This window comes from Agelaius tricolor, unplaced genomic scaffold (genome assembly GCF_023055355.1).
Source record: "Agelaius tricolor isolate 1412-34295 unplaced genomic scaffold, bAgeTri1.0.p SCAF_23, whole genome shotgun sequence".
Taxonomy (NCBI): Eukaryota; Metazoa; Chordata; class Aves; order Passeriformes; family Icteridae; genus Agelaius; species Agelaius tricolor.
In genome coordinates, this window is record NW_027269283.1 from 4,397,441 (window position 1) to 4,418,187 (window position 20,747).

At 49.5% G+C, this 20,747-nt stretch overlaps 1 protein-coding gene across 2 annotated transcripts in view; it reads right to left on the reverse strand.

Moving 5' to 3' along the window:
• Nucleotides 1-16,580, reverse strand: part of ZHX3 (zinc fingers and homeoboxes 3) — a 46,658-nt gene extending 30,078 nt beyond the window's left edge. Inside the window, exon 1 of one of the 2 annotated variants that reach the window (XM_071446983.1) lies at nucleotides 16,359-16,580. The gene's annotated coding sequence lies outside the window, so the exon portion shown is untranslated. The remainder of the gene's footprint in view (nucleotides 1-16,358) is intronic. The other variant, XM_071446986.1, reaches the window with a different exon arrangement.
• Between the last annotated feature and the right edge of the window lie 4,167 nt (nucleotides 16,581-20,747).

Below are 20,747 nucleotides of genomic sequence, written 5' to 3' on the forward strand. Positions count from 1 at the left end.
GAGCAGTGACAGGTCCTCCTCTCCCAGCAGCATGTCCCAAGTGTCCCATGCCCAAAGGCAGGAGGGCTGGAACTATGTGATCTTTAAGGTCCTTTCCAACCCAAACCATCCTGTGATTCTATGATTCTGTGAAGTGTCCCTGTGCTTCAGCCAGCTCCAGTCCCTAAAGTTCCCTGCCAGGGCCCCACTGATCTGCTGCTCAGGTTGGATCCTGCTGACCACGTGCTTTGCACACAACTGTTGCATTTCTTGGATTAAATAAGTAAGTGGCACAGAGAGATTTCACCAAATAACTGGCACAGATCCATTACAACTCAGGAAAGGGCCCCCCAAACCCACCCAACATCCTGCAGACAAGAAATTTCCACTCTGGCTGTAACTTTACAGACCAAACTCAGCAGGATTTAAAAAAAAAAAAAAAGCTAAGCAATAGAAGGACACAAAGGTTTTCCCTCACTAGAGACATGCTTGGAGAAAGCTTTCTCCAGAGCTGCAGTGGTGCTGGCTGCTCAATGTTATTTGTTATAAATTATTTGCTGTACATTATTCTTACAATTTAATTCACAGGAAAAGCAAAGCAAGCCCAGAACCAGGGGGAAGAAAAATCAGGAGGCCTAAGTCTGGCAAATCACAAGATTTGAGAGAACAAGAAAAATGCTTTAAATGCCTGCTAGATGCCACAGTTTTTTCTTTTTTCCTTGCTTTTCTTTTTTTTCCTCCCCTAAAATGAAGGGGAGGCTTGCCCCTAACCAATTAGGTTTCAGCACACTTGGAAAGATCCCAGCACTGAATGCCGAGACCTTGACATAACAGGTGACAAACTTTGCTGTGCCAGAAAAAAATTAACATATAATAAGAAACAAATACTAGACTGCTGATGGAGTGGGTTTTTATTCCAGAAATTTGTGTAAATGTCCTATATTGACTTGCACAACCCCAGCACTTCCCAAACTGAGCGATAACAGCATGGCCCCACTGCTAATCTGCCATTCCTCCTCCTGCAACAGTGCTGCTCCTCTCCTTGTGCCATGGTACATTTAATATCCTTCACACACTCCTCTAGGGATTCAGCATATGCCTAAGACTTCAGCAAACAAGATTTTGCATTCCTTGGAGTACCTAAATTAAAGAGTGACCTCGATCACAGCAGTCAGAACAGCTTCGCGCTTCAAGAAATTAAAGGTGGCTTAAATAGAAACTTAAGCTGGAGGCAGAGATAAATCTGAGTCTTCCAAAACCTCGTTCTGAAATATGGAGTAAAGCCCCTGCAAATTTGGCACCATGAGCCATGATTACCCTGGCAGCTCCTCCTTGAATTCCCTGGAATTGCTGCTTCAAGAAGAATAACTCCGAGGGGGCTGGGGTGAGAGGGCAGGGACTGGGCTTTCCTCAGAGCAGAACATGCAAACAGCTCAGCTGCTTATCACTGAAACTGGAACAGCAACAAGGACAACCAAGGCATGCTTTTTTTCCCTAACTTCTTTCAGATATTAAAATCCCAGCATCCAACAGCCAAGATACACTGAGGTCCTTCTGTCTCAGTTATTTGCAGCGTCTGCCAGAACCACAGCCATCATTACCATCCCACTGCTGTCCTTACAGCTTCCCAAGGCTTGACTGAGCAGCTCAAACCCTGCACACAGTTCAGAATGGAGAATATCTTCCCCAGATAGCAAATTCAACACACACAGTGAGCCATCTTACTGTACCTGGAGGTTTAGCACTGCAATGTCTGAACCAGCTGGACCAGTGGGCTCATGAAAGGGGAGAGAGAAACTCCAACCCTATGTGAGATCCACTGAGGGACTGAACATTTCAAAATCAAATCCACTGCAAAGGCTCAAAAATAGAGATTATTCTGTTTTCCTTTCACCTGACAACCCCACCTCAGATTTTTTTTTTTAACAGCTGTTATCTCTCTTTTGGGATCTTAACAGATCTTCTTGCTCTCTTTTGGGATTTTCATTTTTTTTGACACGACTGAAAAGGGAACTAGGCTGTCCCAGAATAAACCCTCCTTGCAGAGCAAAGCCTGGTTCAGCCTGAGACTCACACAAGCAGACACAGCAGCCCCAAGCCCACCTCTCTGTCCACACAGAGGTTGGGCTGAAGAAGAACAAAATGATACAGAAAAACACAAAAACAATTCCCCTGCCCACCAGTCTCCAAAGGGGATGCTTAGAGGGATGCTTCACCTTTTCTTGCAGTTCTCAGAATTAGGAAATAGCTGAGCTGTGAGGGCACTTTGCAAGACCCCAGCTTTGGCAGAGATGGGCAACTTCCTCAGGTGTCCACATGGAGCTGAAGGAGACTTCTCAGACATGTGAGACCTTCTGACACTGCCCAGCAGAGACTGTCTGGCCCTGCAGCCTCTGCTGCTTGTGGAGCACTGATTTTAAAAAGTTACCTTTCCCAAGGTACAATTAAAGGACTGACAAGTTACCATTCAGGATCTCTAGAGCTGCTGTTTCTATTTCTTCAGTATTTACAGAGCTGGGAACTCAACTTCACTGATATTTCTTTAAAGAGAAATATCTGTACTAAAAGCAACATCATTCACTCCCCTCTCTGTCTCTTCCAACTCAAGTGAACCAGCATCCTGGAAAAGCTTCACCACTGAGAGAGGCAAGTTGTACAATTTAATGTCCATAACATTCAATTTCAGAACCAAAGAGCATAAAATATTTCTAGGCAACATCTGCTTTTGTAGGGAGGCATGCAAACTTACATTATGTTTAGTCACTTCAATCTTTTTTAAGTGCCTGAAAATTTAAGCCACAGAACATAATTTCTCATCTCTTGTTTATTTTAGACCAAAAACAACCTTCTCCAGCCTCACCACTCCAGGCCAGGAGGGAAGGGAGCACAGGACAACTCCCACTGCAGGGGAATAAACTGCATCTTCCTCATGCATCAGTGACCATCAAGAAAGATCAGAAAGGTATTTCCAAGTTGTTTTAACCTCTGACAACTGATGCTCCACAAGCTCTTCAGACCATCAGATCCTGTTGTTACTTTCAGGCAAAGCACTGTCTTCATTTTGCTCATTATTTAATCTGAACTTTTTTCTCTACAATTTTAGGGCTGTGAGCTCTTGCTCTTCCCACTGTGTGCACAGAGAGCAACCACCCCCTTCCCTTTCAGGCACCTGAAGATGCTGTTCCTGCCTTGCTCTTCTCCCATCTAGAGCCAGACAGCTCAGGTTTGTTCAGACCTCCAGTCCATCTCCTTACAACTCTCTGGATTTCCTCCAGCTACACTCTTCTCCTCTCTCCTGCCAGAACCAGACAAGGACACTTTTCCCCATCCTTCTGCACTATATTACTCCTGATGCTGATGTTTATTCTCAGCTGAGTTTTATGCCCAACCCCCAAGAATTTACAAGCAGATCATGGTCCAGTCCATGTCTACTGGAATAATTTTTTCCATTGCAAAGAGAAGGAATTATGGAATATTCCCATGACGCTAAAAATTCCTATTGCAGAGTTTTAAAAATTACAAATCCTATTCAGGTTGGGTTTAAAACCAACCAAACAGGTGTATACAACATGGTGCATTAAAAGTCAGCAAATGATAATCAGCTTCTCATCCAAGAAAAGGCAACAAGACTCCCACTCCTCTCATTTTCATCTCACTGCCCAAAGGATGCTCCCAGAACTACACAAAGAGATAAATTTAATTATTATTAAATAAATTTAACTATTATTAACAATTTAACTATTATTAAATAAACTTAACTATTAATAAATTTAACTATTATTAGATTAAATTATAATTCAATCTATTATTTGAGAGCAGTAATCATCACTTTGTTCCATGTTTTATTCAAGGCCTGATGGGGCTCTGATCATCTGTGTGATTTTCCAGTTGAGGAAACAGAAGAGCACTGGTTTCCCTTTCATCCAAAAATCCCAGGCCTACAGCAGGATGTGGGAAGCTGTGGCTCCATTCCTGCACTGCCTGGAGGTTTTGGCATTTTTAGCTCCAGCCCCTGCTGGGATATTCTGGGATGGGGAACTCTGTCAGTCCCCTGGGATCTGCTTCCCATGCTGAATAGCACATTTAAACTGTCAATACATGCAATAACATGGCTGAACAGTTCCTCTGCCCTTATCTCCAGCCCCTCCCAGCTGCAGTTACTGGTGCCCTTCAAAGTTTTGTGGGAGCAAAGAAACAACAAAAGCAAAAATAAGTTTTTTCCAAAAAAAAATTCCCTTTGACAGGCAGCCCTGCCATTAATTCAGGGATAAAAAAAGCCTGGGAACCAGCAGTGACAAAGCTATTATAATACAAATTATTAATACAAGGGACCTCATTGCTCTCAGCTTCCACACGCAGCTTGCCAAAAACCAAAGGTTCCTATTTTTTGGGGGGTGCACAGACCTTGAAAACTCCACAGTTAGCAAAGAAAAAAACCACACTGACAGTCTTTACACTGTCCATTATATCTTTTTAAGGTGACTTGTCATTTAAACTGTCAGCTTGAAATCTAATCATTTTAAAAAATGAATATAATATTATGTATTACACTCACAGGCTGCAACCACTGCCAAATTCCTCTGACAGTTTTTACAGGATTATAATCACATTCCTTTTCTAATGTTTTATTCTCTTGCTCTTGTGCCAGAGAAATGGGAAGGAGAGTAAATGGTACTTAAGAACAATGTATGATGGTCCAAACCAAAAGTGGAAATGGAGCACATCACCGTGTCCCCCCTCCTTGGAGAGGGGATGCTCAGCAGCCAGAACTCTTTTGGACTCTAGTGTGATTTGAAGGCCAGTTTTCCCATGAAAAATCCTTTTATTAAAGGAAAAGCACTGATAATTGAGAGGCAAACGTGGGAGGACAAGCTTTGTGTTTGTGCCATTGAGGAACACCAGGCTCCAACAGAGACACAGCTCAACTCTACAGTGGCCACCACAGAGGGACATCAGTGGGACCTGAGCAGAGACAAGAGCTGAGCACATCAGAGCCCAGTCCCAGAGGCTGCACCTCCTCCATTACCACTCCATCTCCTGCTCAGAAACCCTCCTGCCTCTTCTTCTCCTTAAATCTCCTGCCATTAAGATGGACCAGAAGAACAGATCCATCTTTATCCACACCACGAACGAGGCCAGCCTGAGCAAAGCGCCAGCTGGGTCCCAATCCCAGCTCCTGCAGGGACCTGGCTGGGGCTCAGCCTGGGGACAGTTACACAAAACAAAGATTCTGGCATTTCTTAGCTGAACCTAAATGTCTTTTTTTTTTCCCCCAAAAAATGCCTGGAGCATAACAGTGCTCGTCTGCACAAAGAGGACAGACAAAATTGTCTAGAAATGGAAGCAAAACATGATTCACCCAAATTAATGGGCAAATTTTAGAACATGAAAAGTGTTGGGTTTTTTTTTCTTTTTTGCCTGCAAGGTCCTTTTTTCTTTCTTTCTTTCTCTCTTTTTTTTTTTTTTTTTTTTTTTTTTTTTGCAGGACAGTGTTCCCTTACAAAAGCATTCTTCTGAAAGCACTTCTCCCGTGAAGCTCCCCTCCAACAGCTACTGTTACAAATCTGTGATAAAAGATGTATTCAGCAGGGTTTGGCACACAAATAGCACCCAAATGGGCACTGCCAAAGCCTTGCAATTTTATCATGAGCTCCAAAATACTTGGAGAGAGAAAAGATGCCCTTGCAGGGAGCATCAGCATTAGAGAAGCTCCATCTCCTGGGGTCATGAGGACCTCAGATTGATCAGGATGGGGAAAAAATGCACAATTCTGGAGAAAATCTCTCAAGTAGGAGGGCAAAGTGATCCAGATTTTCAAGAACTGATGGCCAAGCAGAAGGAACCTTTGATGAATTGTCACTTGATTTGATCCATCCTCAGGATTCTGCAGTGTCCCACTGGTGACTGCTTTTTGGGGGGCAACTTCCCAGACCTCTCCAAGAGTTTCTGGACCAACAGAAAGCTGTCCAAAGTTATCCCTTAGCATCAGATCAGCCATCTCACAAACCTCCATCTTAAATAACATCTGACTCAGCAAGGTCCATCAAAACCTGGGGGATACACAGAGCTCCTGATGGGGGACAAGCCTTGGTGGCACAGAGCAGTGGCTCTGCTCTGCTGTGGAAGTGTGGCTGAGCCCAAACACGAGTGTGCAACACCTACAGGGCACCTGTGCAGGACAGACAGACACACACACCCAACACAAGCACAGCTCCTCTGTCCTGCTGCTCCTCCCTTTGTGCCAGAAACAACCCGCGGCCAAAGTGGACCCAGCATCCACGGCACGGGGGAAAAGAAACATCTCAGCAATTAATAGACTTCAGCTGGAATCTCCCAGGAGACAGTATTAAAATGAAGGAGGGAAGAAACAAATAAACAGAGGAGAAAAGAACCAACCTAGCAGCGTCTGCCATGCCAACTCCTAAAGCCAAAACTCAAGCCTGGGACCTCATGGCACTGTTCCCAGTCTGGGATACTGGGAAACAACCAGGCTAATGCATCTCCCTACCACTCTCTGCCCAAGAATTCCTATTTTCCAGCTTTTCTCCACAACCACAAAGCTCTGGAGGTTTTGTTTCCCTTTAAGAAGGCGAGGTTTTCACTGAAGTCTCTGGTTCTGAGTGCTGGGCTGTAATCCAAGGGCCCCAAGAGGCAGACATCAGCAGGCAGCAATGGGCTGCAGGCGCTGGCCACCGGCCCAACCCTTTCCAACCAGCTCAGCTGGGCTCTGGATTTGGGAATCCACACTACTGCAGGCAGGAAGCAGTTCCCAAAATGCAGAGTTTAACCCCAAAAGTGCATCATAAAGCAGTAAGCACAACTCTTTAACACACCATAAATACATCACTGTGTACCACAGCCACCAAGTCCAGCTCTGAATCTGGTTCACACATAAGACACAGAAAATAGAAATATTCTCCCTGATTTCAGTGCAATATTCCCAAGCTGATCCAGAGAACTTACAAAGTCACTAAGCTATAATTAGAGGTTTATTACAAAAGGTGTTTGGGATGCCTGTCAGCACTGAAGGACATTTTGTATTTAAGGTACCCTTAACATACACAGTGGCAGTGAGCCATTTTTTGAGCTGTCATTAAACAAAAAAAAGCCAACTTGTTTACTCACCTCAAATGACTTTTTTCAGTCTCTGCTTTGATTTTTTTTTTCAAATCTCTAACTCAATTAATTGCATTTTAAAAACGCAAAAGCCATCAGTGAGGTGGTTTAAAACATACACTTTTATCCATAACTCCTAACATGATTGCCAGCTAAATCTTGCTTTTCACAAGAACCCAAACAAACTGGGTGCAGAATGTGCATATTCACTCACTGGTTATTGTAGGGTTGTTGGCAGTAGCTTTTTTTTTTTTTTTTAAATCAAGTGTGGAGGGGAAATGAAACAATGTGATTCTTCTTTGAGACAGTCTCTAACATTAGGAAAATATGCCAAGAAAATCCCATAGTGCTCCACTTGCAGACCTTCCCACAGCACACCAAGCTTGAATTGATAAAATAACAAATTCCATTTCAAAGCACATAGGCTGGCCTGGCTTTTTCAAATTGTTTTTTAAATAATGTATGACAATAATATCATACACCAGCATATCCTGAGGGTTTGGGAGGGAGAGGACCCGAGCGCCACATACCAGAGATGCTCTATGGGACCTGCTCTCCCTCCTGGCTGTCACTGCCCTGGCTCTGGGCAGGTGTCATTCCCCACAATGGAAACAGGGAGCACATGGGATCACCAGCTTCATGCCAGAATGAGCATTTGTCATTAATTAAAAGGTGGCTCCACCACACACTCCAGGATTTCTCACCATTGCAGCACAGTGTGGACCCACCTCTTGTATGCCTATGGTATCAGCACACCATCCCTGCACTTCTAAATGAAAAATTTTAAGCCTACAAGCACCAAGCTCTATCATAACTTCACAAATGTTCCTAAAATTGAGTTTAAACTGGAATGAAAAAGCATCTCTCAAGTGATGCTCTGGTCCAACAGCTGGTAGCAGCATCACCTGTGCTTTGCTGCTGGAAAACAAGCCCTGAGGGTGAGGTGGCCATGGCCACCAGGGGAAAAACATCATTAGGAGATAAAATCATCTCTGCTAATCCTGACTGTGAACTCAGGTGCATAATTAGACCAGCTGCCAGGTACAGCTCTGCAGAGGTGACCTTTCCTTGTGCTGTCTGGATGTGACACCTGGAGGTATCAAGGCTGAGAGAGGATTTCTAAATCCTCCAAACACCACCTACCTCTGGGGCAGAACCAGCCAAAAAACAGCAGGAGAGGAAGGCAGAGCAGAGCAGGGCTGCAGATCCCTCTGCCAAGAGGGTGTGCAGCTCCTGGATGCTCTGAAATCACCCTTTCCCAAACACCAATTTCCATTTCTCCCTTCAAAGCACAAGAACAAAATATTTAGGAGCTGGATGGATGCACACTAAACATATTTCACTACTAATGACCATATTTCACTACTACTCCAGTGGACTTGTTTTTGCATCTTGCAGCAAAGCACAACTGCAAGAGAATGTTTTCCTCTACTAGAAGACTATTTGCTCTTAGACACCTACATAAAATTAGGGATATTTCACTTAAAATTCTATTTCTCTTCTCAAAAAAAGCAGGTGAAATTGAGCTACTTGGTTGTAAAATTAGCAATACTTTGTTGCTAATTCAGCTGCAAGAACCTCCCTCAGCTCTTTTTTCTAATCACATGCAGAACAGCTACAGTGCACATACCATTTTTCGCTACATTGAGCTTGACGAAAATTTAAGACTTCCTCCCCACCCCGTCTTCTTTTTAATGGGAGATGTGATTATTGAAATTATTTCGAAAAACAGTCAGCATTCACCAATCAGCTCAGCAGTCTGGGTTTTCTTCATCTGCTGGTTACATGCTAATTATTGTACTGGTGAGATTATTTCCCATTCACATTTGGAATTTACAACCCAGTAGGGAATTGATTAAATTAGAAGAAAAATACAAAAAAAATAGAGAAAGAAATCAATGACATTTTACATTCAACATGGGGGTTTTTTTCTCATTTTGTTCCCAGCCTCATGCCTACAATGCCCTGACAGACTCAGCCCCAGCAGAGCAGATGCACAAGGCATTTCCCAGCATTAAGGAGTGGAGCAGAAATGAAATCCACAGAGCAGATATTTTGGGAAGGCAATGCAACCCTCCCATGTTCATCAACACCTCTGCTGTTCCCCCATCCTCCACTGCCTCACACCAACCATACCCTTTTCCACTTGGCTGACATTTGCAATTAGGAAGGGAAATCTCCCCACAGGTGGGAAACGAGCCCCCATTTCCAATGCTGAAATGCCCACACAAAGGCAGGAATGATGTCCCTGCCCCATGAGCAGCTCTGGGGCACTTTGGTGGCTTCATCCTCACACCAGGAGAGCACAAGGGACAGAGCAACAGCCCAACAACACCCAGCAGCAAGGACCACATTATCCTGCTCTCGGGTCTTCCTTATGGAAACACTTTTTTCAGAAATACTCAGCAGAGAGATCCCTAATTTCACTACTGCATCTCAAATACTATTTACTATCTCATTTCACCTGGACAGGCACAACAATACTGTCAACAGCAGGGCTTTGAGCACACAAGGGATGCAGTGTTTGCCTGTCAGTGCTGTTTATTTGTGTTACCCCTCAAAGCAAGGGCTGCTTCACACCCCAACCCTCTCCGTTCCAACCATCCCCTTGAAAACTACAAAAACAAACAAACAATCAAAACCTGTCCTAGGTGCCAGAGAAGATCAAAGTAGGAGCAGCAAGGCTTTAAAATTCCTTTAAACACCCCAATCTCCTGCTTGCCACAAACTGCTCAGCACCCACGAGCTGCTCGGAGACCTAAATCCTGTTTTACAAGAAAAGCAATGTCCTGCAACACCAAAGGGAAACACACAGGTTTTACCCCACAGCAGAAAATAAAACTGAAAAAACACATGTAAAGAACTGACAAAGAAAGAGAAAGATCCCAGGAAAATCAGGAGAGCATAGAAGAGCAAAGGGAGCTTGGAAAAGGGTTCGGAGCAGGTGGACACAGTGACTGCTCACAGGAGAGGGGTTTTGTAAAATTAAACCCCAGTACACCAAATCAAATGATACCTCCTCCACAGAACCTTCATTTCTAGTGCCCTGCTCAGCAGTACTGTGTTCCCAGGGCCAAATTTCCAACCTGCAGAAATTATGCTGGCACATGGCAGAGCAGCCACAGCTCAGCACAGGTTGGGAGAGCAGGACAACACCACACCACCAAAGCAGACAGAACAACAGAGGGAAAACAACTAAAAACAAAGGACCTGCAAACCTGCAGCAGTTCTACATCACCCTCAGTCTCTGTCTTTCCTGTAAAGCAACGTGGAGATGCCAGACACTGGAGCAGGGAGTGCTGGCTGCCATTTAAAACATCTGCTGCACTTCCCAGTGCATGCAGGGCTGGGGGAGCAAAGCCCAACAGGTGGATTATGATCTAAATGAAATATTCACATCATTTGCTTGCTCACAGCCCAGACCACAGCCTGCCTTCCCCGTGCCAGCACAGCTGAGGGGGTCTGTGCTTGGATTTTTGGGTTAAAGTCAGCTCTGCCTCTATAAAACAGAGACACTCCCCTTCTCTTAAATGTTTTCTGACGTGGAAATGATTCCTAGCAAAGAAAAAAAGAGCAGGATACATTTCAGATGGGGAGCCTGCTTTTACATCCTGTTTAACAAATCAAAGCACAGCACATGGCAGTCTTGCACAACCTCCTGCACAGGTCAGGCTGATCTGTCTCCAAGGGCCACCCCACAGCCAGGAAACAATGTAAGAGCCAATTAACCTTTAATGCAAAGTGTAAACACCTGTCTTAGCAGGGCTGTGAAAAATGGCAGCACATTCACCCCTTCAAGGTCTCCAAAACCACCTGCTCAAGGTGCTGCTTGAGAGGTGACCACCTCTGCAAGGCTGCAGGCTGTAAGAGAAAGCCCAGTGCTCTCCATCATTGGAAGCTGGAATGATCCTTGTGCTTCCCATGCCCCAAGGCAGGAGCTGGAGGCACCAGGAGGGTCTCCAGCCACTGCAGCCTGCCCTGAGTACAAGCACAAGGAGCCAGGAGTCCATTTGGATCCTTCACACAGAAAGCCAAGACTTCAGATCATTAAATATGCTACGCATCTAAAAGCATCCCAGACAAGCCCATCTCAAACATCCTCCTACACAAAATATACTCCAGGTACTCCAGTGCACTCCAGCACAGACCCTTGCTACTCCTACACTGAGGACACCTGGAGATGAAGAGCTCTAAGATCAAGTATCCAAAACTTCAAGCCTCATTTTGGTCCTCTTAACTAAAACTCTTTACCATTTTAAGAGCAGGCAAAAGTTTCCATCCCTCTTTAAAGACAGACACCAACTGATCCCTGATTATTGGGGGAAGACAGGAGCTCCACCAGACAGCAGGGCACAAGCTTTTGGCAGTAACTGCACTCTCCATCTGTGGGATGACCCAAGCATTGGACTCACTTTCCAAAAAGACACCAGCAATACCATGGCTGAGGCTTTAGGACAGGAAAGCAGGACACCAGAATGGCCATTTTGTTGAGCTTTGCTGTATTCTGGGAGTTTTGTTTTTAAATTCATTGCTGCAGCTGGCCCGCCACTGACCTGAAACTCTTTTGGAAAACAAAAATATTATCACAGCAGAGAAGCATCTGGATGTAAAGAAAAAAGTGTCACAGCTTCCAATTTCCAGCCCAAGCCCACAGAAGATGCACAGACTTCCAGATGGAGAGAGGGACAGCACTGATTACATACAATTATTAATGTGTGTCCCTACACCACTGGGAAAAAAAGAACTGAATGTGCTTAGGAAGAAACAAAGCAGTGAAAAATAAAATGACTACCCATTCAAGTATTTGTGCAACCCTGGCATGACACCTTAGGGAAATAAATATTTGCTTGACCTATTTCCAAAAGAGAAGTTTTTTATAAGTCCCATAAAAACCTCTTTATTTACTGAGGCATGAGAGCAGAGCATTTGCAAGCACCCTGCACACCAAGCCATGCTCCAGGAGCAACTGACTCCCTTCTTACCCTTCCCAGAGGAGCAAACTGATGACTTTACACCAGTGGGACAAAATCAGCCTGAAAACAACATCAAGGCACTTCTTCAGGAAAAAAGAGTTAAACAAGACCAACACAAATAGCAAAGAGCCACCCTGGAAGCCCCTTTCTACTGATCCACCTGCCTGTTGCTCAGTGAATTTCTGAGTGCTCACACTTTTAACTTGTGCCACCCAGGCTCTTCGTTGAGGAGCCAGGTGCCAGAGCTCATTCCCCACCCTATTCCAGACATGGCTCTCAAGCATCTCTGTATTAAAATAATAATAATTTTTAAAGTTTTTTTAAAAACCTCAAAAGCTGTTCCCCTTCTCCCCAAGCAGCCCAGCAGCAAAGCAGGCAAGAAAGCCCCATCACCCAGACTGAATTTTTCTGAGCATTACTGGGCAGGAGTGTGGGTGGAACTATAATGGAAACTTTTACAACCTCAACACCATGTTATTTTATTTCATTTTTTCCCCCAAGCAAACGCTAAAACACATGAGGGACCTGGCTGGAAGAGCAAGGGCAGCACTCGCCTGCAGTAGGAGGGACCTCACAGATGCCATGACTGCAACTGGACACACAGTTTAGAAGGCTCATCATCCAATTTTTCTATTTCTAATTAAAAAAAAAAAAAAAAGCAGGAATAAAGAGTGAAGAGCACAAAGGGAGTCCACTTAAATGTCCCCTTATTGTGCCTGTAGAAGAAGGAGAGGGCACCTTCACAGTGCCCCTCTGAATGGGGAGAGGAAAGAGAAACCACAAAGCCTTTGAAGCACATGAGAGCATCCTCCACGTGGAGATGAGCCACGGCTGCCATGGCTGTGACTGCTCTGGTGACAACCCAGCCCCTGCCTGGGCTCTGCTCTTGTGCCATGTGTCATCACCAGCTCCTGAGCTCCACCACAGTCCACCCCAACCAGGCCTTCCCAGGCACTTCAGCAAGCTCGTTCCATTTGCATTTTAAGCATTGTTATTTAGAACATTTGTCAAGAGAGAAAAAAAAAAAAAGAAAGAGAAAAAGCAAACAAACAAAGGAGGGGAAAAGTACAAGACTTCTTCCTTTATAATTAGAAGCATCACCCTACTCCTACTTAACAAAGCAGAAGAGCCATCACAGCTGCCAGAGGGAGATAGGCTGCTGACCTTCAGCACAAAGACCATCAGGCACCAGCAAGCAGGATCTTCTCCAAAACAGCCTCCATAGCAGGACTAGACTCATTCCTCCTGGAGGTGTTTTAGTTACTGACATAATCCTCCTGAATCTCTTCTGTAGTTAAGACAACCCAGCATGATTCTGTGTCTGCATGGGGCAAATCACCCTTAGGATGAGCAGGGTGGGGGAACCTGGACTTGGCTCTGGCCTCCTGCAATCCCAACAAAATCCCTCTATTCCAGGGTGACCCCAGCCCCCTGCAAGAATGAGGGCGATGATAATTTACATTAGCTGTGAGCAAACCAAGGACCTCTCCATGGGTGAACCTCCCTCATGCTTTTTTACATGCAAATCAGGTAGAAAACCAGAAAGGAATAATAATATCAGGCAAGGGAAGCAAGGGACCCATTGCAGCAAAGTGGGCAGCAACAAGCCAGCCCTAGGGGGGTTAACTTGCACAAGCTGGGGGCTGAGCAGCATGGGGGGAGATGTCTGCTCCCATCTTCTGCCTTTTGTTTGCACAGGTTTCTACAGACTCCCAGTTTTTTGTCTCCATTCCCAACAGTTTTCAGGGGGAGCTGATGCCCTCTCTGCCGTCAGCCCCATCCCTGGAGGGGACGAATGTGAGCAGGTCTTGCAGGGCTCATCACAGCCCAGATCCTGTCCCCCATTCAGAAATAGCAAGAGATGCACCTGTGTGACAGCCTGGCACAAAGCAGTGGGATCCAGGTGCCCAGAAACCTGGAGGAGGTGCCGTGGGACCAAGGCACAGCCGTGCCCTGCAGACATTGCTGCCTCCAGACCTGTCCCACCACACAGGCAGGGAAAGGCTGGACAAGGGATGGACACAGGCCCATGTCCCAGAGCTGGACTGCAAACCCAAGGTGCAGATAATTCCAGGAGCTACAAGACGAGCTGTTTTTACATAGTAGCACCATAGTAACCAAAGCAGAGGGAAAAGCTCGCATACACCAGGGGAAAGCCTTTTTGGAGAGGAGGAGCAGGAGGGAGGTCTAAATAGAAGGAAAACCCTGCAGAGCAAGCAGACACATTTATATAAAGGAGAACTGGAGCCACACTGCTGTTGAAATCTCCCCACACTGACAACGCAGATGGCTCTCAGTACCAGCCTGGCTCACCTGCTCCGGGCTGTCAGCACCGCCTGCATCCATCCCTGTGCCTCCCCAGTGAAAGCCAGCAGTCCCCATGGGGCTGGTTTCCCTTGGCTTTACAACAAGGAATTTATTGATAGGGTGGTGCTCCCACGAGTGACTTCAGGGCTTCAAGTTACTACAGCTTTTCTACAGTAGCAAGAATTGCGGAGGCTGAGCCCTGTCAGAAAAACCTATGCTAAACCCCAACCCATCTATAATATAATTAACACCAGTTACAGATTAGGCTGTATCTGAAGCAAATCAGATCCAACAGCCTCCTCTTTCCCACCCCCAAAGGTGGGTCAGGACTGCAGAACTGTGTGGGCATCCGTGTGCTGCGAGTTACTGGGACGCACTAAGAGGAAACAATAAACAGACTGGAACAGTCTGCTCCTTCTTCTCAGCTACGTTGTAAAATACATCAAGGTCACAGACCCAACCTAGTTAATACAAGTTATCATTAAATTGCTGTTTTCTTTTACGGTAAATAAAATGCATCTGAGCATCTGGGTGGTTTTCCCTTCCTCTTCATCTCTTAAAGAGAGATTAGTTTAGAATAAGCTGTTCCAGATAATGAAGTAAACTTCTGGCTTCCTATCCATGGAGGAGTGCTCCTCAGGACACTATGATCCTTGCTTGGGGACTGAAGCCAGAGTAGATGGTCAGGGAGAAGAGCAGGGAAACCCCCCCTGTTCAACTGGAGCCACCCTACAGCACTGTGCAGAGAGAAAGCCCATGGCTGGGCAGAGTTCATGCCTTTAGTGGGCAGAAATGGGAAAAATCAGATCAAGAAAGGCTTGTATATGAGCTTTTCAAGGTACGTCACACGGCCTTACAAGACAAGTCCCCCAGAAGTTTCCCATCAGGTAATCAGAGTAGCAGAGAGCTCCTTGGAAAACCCGTATTGTCTGAGATACGGGGGTGCAGACAAAGCGTGCCCTGAGCAGCAGGATGGGGCCACCTCTCACACAGGCCAGTGTGCCGAGCCGAGCGGCACAAACCCAGTCTCCGCCTTGGACCCAGCTCCCATCCAAAGGGAACATCTCTGCTCTCCAAACCCAGCTCTCGCAGCACAGAGGCCTCGTTCTGCTAGCAGCTGGCCACACGCCCGGCTGCCTCCGCAGGAGCCCTGGCTAGGAGCTGGGCAGGACTTTACCCCGGCAGCCCGAGAGGGTGAGGTTAAACCACTGTCCCCAGCCCGGCAAGAAAAGCACCGAACGGGAAATCTGGGGTTTAGTCCCGGCTCCGCCGCAGATTTCCTGTGCGGCCTCGGGCTCCTCACTTAGCGGCCGCTCAGCTTTCCTACCTGTGAGAACCAGGAGATGCCGGCTGCTCGCATCCCGGCTTGTCCCAAGCACCGGCACTTTAAAGCCGGCACTGCCGCAGCACCAAGAGCTCCAAAAATCCCCACGGTGCCCAACCCTCCAAGCCCCAGCTGCGACACGAGTGGGGTCTGCTGCCCCGCTGCCCATAGAGCGAGCAGCCAGTGAGGGCTAGAAAAAAAGCACTTTTCTTCCTCTAAAAGCCCAGACTAAAAGAAAAACAACGCAGACCACGCCGGGGGAGAGGGATCCCGAGCCGCCCCACGCAGCCGAGCGGGTCCCGGGCCGCCCCACGCAGCGGGTGCTCACGCAAAGCTCCCAGAGCGGCGGGACTCGATTTTTAACTGGGTTTATTTCAATTTTAATTGCTGGCGAGCCCCCGGCAGCGCGGCCCCGGCGCTCCCCGGCCAGCGGCAGGGCAGGGCAGGGCAGGGCAGGGCTGGGCGCACCGGGGCGGGGGGGTCCACGCGTGTTCAGACCCTCGGGCAGGCGCCCCGCACGGGTACGGGGGCGTGCGACCGCCTCTGCCCCGCTGCGCCGCACCTGTCGGGGCTCTGCGCTACCGGGGGCAGCGGGTGCGGGCGGCAGCGAAGCGCGGGGCGTGGGACCCTCCCCGCCGCGCCGGGCGCTGGGCACTCACCCGCGGCAGGTCCGTGGCGGCTCGGCGGAGCTCGGTGCGGGGCGGTCCGGTCCGGTGCGGTCCGGCGGAGGCCCCGGCCCCGAGCGCGGGGCGGGCGGCGCAGCGGGGCGGGCGGGCGCCGCCGAGCGCAGGCATCGGCGGGGGGAGCGCGGGGCGGGCGGGCGCGACACACACCGGCATCAGCCGGGCTCCATCGCCGGGCGGGGGGCGCTGACGTCACCGCAGCCCGCCGGAGCGCGCCTGCGCGCGGGGACACCCGGCTGGGTCGGGGCAGTCCCGGGACCGGCACCGGGATCTGGACCGGGATTGGTCACCGGGTCTGGGATCGGGACAGGGCACCGAGACTGGGATCGGGATCGGTCACCGGGTCTGGGATCGGGACAGAGCACCAAGACTAGGATCTGGACCGGGACAGGGCATCAGGACTGGGATCGGGACAGGGCACCAGGACTGGGATCTGTACCGGGATCGGTCACCGGGACTGGGATCGGAACAGGGCACCGAGACTGGGATCTGGACCGGCACCGGGGCGTGCGGCGAGCGCCTGCACCGCGGCTTTGCCCCCGAGTGCTCGCAGCAGCCCCCCGAGCGCCCGTGGGGTGCGCGGAGCGGGGAGCAGCCCCGAACACGGGGAGCGGACGGTGATGGGGAGCGTGCGGGCACGGCCGGGGCCGGGCACGGCACGGTGCACACCGGACCCCGCTGTCCCCGCCGCTCTGCCGCTCCCCGCACGGAGCTGAACCGGCCCGGCGGCGCTGGGCTCCGCTGGAACCGGAGGAGGGCGACGAGTCCGGTCGGTCCGCGGTCTCCATGAGCCCCGTCAAGAGCCGCGGGTGGCTCGGGGCGGGCAGCCCTGCACGGTGTCCGAGGCGGCGGACCCGGCGGGGATGGTTGTGTGGCTGGAAGCCCCCAGCCCCCTCCCTTTCCCAGTCCCCCAGGCAGCTGGGGCTGTCCCACCCCGTGAGGTACAGAGGCTGCTGTGGGGGGCTCAGGGGTCCGGCCATGGGGCGAGCCCGACCCCAGAGCTGCTGTCTGCACCCCCCGGCACTCCCCGGCCTGGAGAGGTGCTTGGGGTGCCCAAACTGCTGCACCCCAAGGCTTTGGCAGCGTCACTCCCAGCCTGCTGTGAGTAGGTCAGGAATCGAACCGAGCACCAACTATTTCCTTTAAATAAAGCGTGTCTTGGAAAGATCTTGTCTTGAAATCAGACACCAGCTTTGGACAAAAGATAAAAGATTTTCCAGTTGCTTAAATGTGCACATTATCTCAATTTTCCTGGATTCAGAGCTGATGGTCAGACTCTGCTCACAGTTACATTGATGTAAATATATCACTTATCTAAAGCTATTGGCTTTAGACTGTGTGTCCTGGCTGGATTGTCAGGAGTTGGGACACAAAAGCTGAGGGCTCTCACTTCAGAGACTTCATTTTTCAGGACCATGTTTTGCTCAGGGCTCTCAGCTCTCCCAGTTTGAGGGTATTGCTGGATTTCTCTGCAAGCCCTGGCTGTTGGAGCCACACAACTGCGTGGGAATTGCAGCTTTCTGGGGTTTTTTTATTAAGTAAGCTTAAACCCTTTGTGTTTACAGAAGAAATGTGAACTTCTAACAGGTCAGAAACTAGGAGCCAAATCAGCAGAGCATGTTTTTAAACCAGAATGGATGGTTTCAACCAGTCCTGCTGCTGTAATTCAGCTTTTTCAATGCTTGTGACTGGGGACTGAGGATGGCATTTCCTCCTCTTAAGGCAAAATGGCTTTCCCACCCACTCCATCGCATGCCAGGCCAGTCTGACTTGATCTTTCTGAGAATGGGAATAAAAAACAAAACCAACAATGCTGTTTTCCTGTTGTGTTCCTCACTCCAGGGCTGGTATACAGAACAGCTGGACTGTCAGGAGTTGTCCCTATGCCTGAGGGAGTAGGACACCTGAGCCTTTCTCCCCATGGCTTTCACAGGATGGGAATTTGACCCCATCCAGCTGTGCTGACTTAGTGTTTCTGCCTCTCCTCTCATCCTGTTTTGCTGAATCACTCCTTTCACAAGCCTCTGGAGCTCTTTGTTGATCCAGGAAAGGAAATGGGAGCCCCAGCCCAGTCAGCTGAGGGTCAGGAAGCTCTGCCAACCTTCCTGAAGCTCCCCCTCCTCTTGAAATGCTGATTCTCCCTGCTGGGAGAAGGGGCCATGATAATGAGAAAGCCCTTTCACATCCCAGTGTCTGGCAGGGATTCCCTGGAGGGTCACAGTGGAGGAATGTCAGTCAGGGATGAAAACCCTGCCAGCAGCAGGCAGCTGCTCCTGGGAGCTGCCTGGCACAAGGACCTTGGGCCTGATGGGTTGATTGACTGCTGTCACCCAGCCCCACGGCTCTGGCCATCCCTCACCAGACCCTGCAGCATCCTGCTCAGTGCACAGCATTCAGGAAAAGGCATCCTTACAGCTGTGCCTCAGCCTGCCTGGCTGCTGCCTGGATTTTGCCAGCATCTCAGGAAACGCCCTGAGCCATCACTCAGAACAGCCATGGCACAGCTGGGGATCTGCTGCAGGGGCATGGGGGCACCAGCAGAGGTTGGTGTGTCAGGAGCCAGGAGTACAGATGGGTGGGGAAAACCAGCTGGGCAAGGAGCCTTGGAGTTAACTGATGGGGTCTGTACTTCTGCAGGGTGCCCAAGTGCCAGGAGCTCATCCCTGTGTCCAGAGGGATGGGGGGGGCTTGGAGGCACAGCAAGGCTGAGCTGCCCGCTTGCTCCTGCTGGCATTTTGTTCCTTCTCCATGTTCATCTGCAGATACACTCAGCTGGCTGAGGAAGAAATGGTGTTCCTGCACTCAGATGTCCTTTGTTGAATGTCCTCTGCAGCATTTTTTACCAGCTACCAGGCGTTTGCAGTCCCCCCAGTTACTAGGCATCTGCATTGAAATCTGCATTGAAATCTCATTGAAATCTGTCCTTGCTTTTGTGTTCCAGCCCTGGGGTTTGTGTTACACCCTCAGGGCTTGCAGGATGTAGCCCCCTGCCCTGGGTGAGACCCGCTCCAGTGGCATCAGTCTAAGGACAACACCTGTAATGTCACACCCAAGGTGTCTTGATGGAGGTTCCAGCAGATTCCTCCCCTGCTGGGCAGAAGTGCCCAGTGACCTGGCCATGGGCTGTGGGGCTTGGTGGCAGCTGCCTGCCCTGCAGTGCCAGCCCACCCTCCTCAGGGACTGCAGCCATGCTGGGCCATCCACAATAGCTGCTTTCAGCCCAAATTCACGGAGGGGCAGAGCTCTCAGAAGACTAAGCTGCTGGAAAATAAGCTCCGTTCCTCAGCAGATTTGCCATAGCCTTCAGGAAAGTTCCCGTGCTGGCACTGGGATCTTGTGCCCAGGCCATGCTTGGCACTGGACGGGCACAGGGGGGATGTCTGTGCCTCCAGTTGCCATCAGCAGAACTGAGGAAAGTGAGGTACTGGGTGCTAAGAGGGCTTGCCTGGGAATGAGCTGTGGCATTTCTGCAGATCAACCCATCCTCTGGGACCAACAAGCTTTGGATCCTTCTTCTCAGGGTCTAAAGATGTCCTAAGCAGCCATCCTTGATATTTGGTGCTTCCCTGCCCTCACAGCACAATGTCAGCTCCATGAGTGAAGTGTTGGAGAGCCTCCATCCCTAAAGTGCCACCACTCAATCCCCATCACTCCAAAACCCAGCAGAGAGGCTGCTGGGGAATCACCAGCACAGAAGTCAGGAAAACACAGGACAAAGCCCACACCGGCCACATGCCTGCCCTGGAGTTATAGTATGGTGGGAGTCATTGCACTTTTTGGGGGCCTCAGTTTCTCACGTGAGCCCACCCAGCTATTCCCACATCACTTCCCCACTGCTCCCAGGCTCCCTGAGATCTGGAGAGCGTCAATTTTCCTAAAGCGTCTGCTTTATGTGCTCTCCTTTCACCATGCCCTCTTTTCCCATCCCCGTGGAGACAATGCAGGGCAGAGCAGCCCCTGGGGTTTGGCCACCCTTGATGTCTCATTAAGGCTTCACCGTGTGGGTTGGAGAAGGAAGGGTCTCCATGGGCACACGGCAGCTGTGCCCGGGGTTGCTGGAGCAAAGGGGCTGTTGGCCGGGCCCCAGGTGCCGGTGCCAGCGCAGAGCCAGCCCGGCCGGCCGCGGCCCTCAGAGGCCCGGCGGGAGGCAGGGTCTGCAGCCCGGGGCTGCTCGGAGACGGGCCCTCCCCTCGCTCAGGTGAGAGGAAGGAAGCAGCAGGGAGAGGAGGAGCTGAGGGTGAGTGCCGCTGCCGGCACGGAGCAAGCCCGGGGTTCAGTTTTGCCCCGAAGTCGAGGAGGTGCTGAGGCTCAGCAGCTGCCCAGGTAATGGGGAAGGCCCTGCTGGTTTGCAGCGTGCGATGGACG